General features: G+C 40.5%; 1 pseudogene; it reads left to right on the forward strand.

The window, feature by feature from the left end:
- The first annotated feature begins 1,220 nt into the window (after nucleotides 1-1,220).
- LOC128112509 (60S ribosomal protein L31-like) lies at nucleotides 1,221-1,599 on the forward strand (annotated as a pseudogene).
- Nucleotides 1,600-1,988: the final 389 nt, after the last annotated feature.

Genomic DNA, 1,988 nt, shown 5'->3' on the forward strand with positions numbered 1-1,988 from the left:
CATACCCACACAGCATCAATGAAGGCTAAGATGATAAGGATAGTGAAAAGCTGCTTGTACTATCTACTGCAGACCCCAAATACCTATGTAAAATTATTTGAATTACAACTGAGGAAACACCCAAAATCTGTGAGCTCAGCCATATTTATATAATTGCTGGTTTAAATGAAGTATGAGATTTTACACATTACTTGTTCTGGTTATAATTGCATGGAAAATCTTTTTCATTCAACCTCATAACCATTTTTTTATGGAATTACCACGGACTCTTCTTTGAACAATTGCTCAATCCTAAATTCACAATCATTGCTACCTACCTGCTTGAGGTTATCATTAACCTTGGCAAATGAAAAGCAGGATGATGCATTTTCATTATCTCAAAACATGAATCATTTGAATATGATGCTACCAAAAGTCATAAACTCTACTCGCCAAAAGGGAATGGTTTCTTTTATTAACACAGGTGTGGTTCCTAGGCACCTGGTCCACATCTGAATCTTTTTTCAAAGTCATATGAGCTTTTATGCAATTGCTCACATCACCTGCAACAGCCATTTATGACCTTTGGATACTATGAAACTGCTAAAACTTTATTCCTTTGGGTAACCTAGAATACTTTTGTAAATCAACTAATTCACTTATTGAACTAATATTAGCTCTGGCTATGCCTGGAGCTCTCTTTGAAAGTTTAGTGGAGTAAGCAGATACAAGATTAAGTTCTAATATGTGAGGACTTTCTTGTAGGTGAGGCAAAAATCCAGAAAAAGAAAGGGGAGCTGCTGTTCAAGCTCCATGTACACAGCCCACATGTCTGCAACAGGATGTCTCCACGAAGACTTTAGCATAAGTTCATCCTGTGTATAGGACAGTGCCATTTATAATCTCTACCAGATGGCCATGGACAGTTTGTGGAGGTGGATGTGTAAAGAAAATATTCTTCTTAGCGCTTATTACTTCCGCATTCTTTTGTACATCAAAGCAGCACCCAGCATTTCTGAGAGTTTACTCAGGGAATGCAGCAAGCCCTGGTCTCCCATTGACACAGTAACTGCTAATCTCTCCTCACTGAGAAATTTCTTCTAAAAGGAAGAAGTGAAAAGTACTGCTGTATGGCCGCAGGGTCCTGGCTCTGAAATCCAGCTCCATCCTCTCCGGGTGCGGGGCAGGCCCGCTTGGTGGGATTTGTTCCACGCTGACCCGAGGCTCAACGATCCCGGGGGATGGCTCCCGCAAAAAAGGGTGGCGAGAAGAAGAAGGGCCGTTCTGCCATCAGCGAGGTGATGACCTGAGAACACACCATCAACATCCACAAGCGCATCCATGGAGTGGGCTTCAAGAAGCATGCCCGTAGGGCACTCAAAGAAATCCGGAAATTTGCTGTGAAGGAGATGGGGACTCCAGGTGTGCGCATTGATACCAGGCTCAATAAAGCCGTCTGGGCCAAAGAAATAAGGAATGTTCCATACCGTATCCGTGTTCATTTGTCCAGAAAACACAATCAGGATGAAGACTCATCAAACAAGCTCTACACATTGGTAACTTACATAACCTGTTACCACATTCAAAAATCTACAGACAGTCAATGTGGATGAGAACTAAGCTGCAGAGTGTCAAATAAAGTTGGAGAACTTTAAAAAAAAAAAGTACTGCTGCTGGCAAATAAATAAATAGCTGAATAAGTAAATAAATAAATGAACGAACAAACAAATAAACGAACGAACAAACAAACAAAAAAATAAATAAATAAATAGTATATCCCTGTCTGTTGCCAGAAATGCCAAGAGAAAAAAAAATTAGGAAGAAAAATCAGTGTTTTCCCTACTACTTTGCCAATGATGCATGCTAACACCCCCTTAAAAGAGTGACATTAGTACCCCATCATGGCTAGTATCCAGAGCTATGCAAACAAAAGTCTAGACACCAGGAATTTAAGTCCAGAACATAGGCTGGGGAAAACAACTTCCTCTTCATTTTGGTATCTCCCACAC

Source organism: Peromyscus californicus, unplaced genomic scaffold (assembly GCF_007827085.1).
Source record: "Peromyscus californicus insignis strain IS unplaced genomic scaffold, ASM782708v3 Scaffold_17__1_contigs__length_78620276, whole genome shotgun sequence".
Classification (NCBI taxonomy): domain Eukaryota; kingdom Metazoa; phylum Chordata; class Mammalia; order Rodentia; family Cricetidae; genus Peromyscus; species Peromyscus californicus.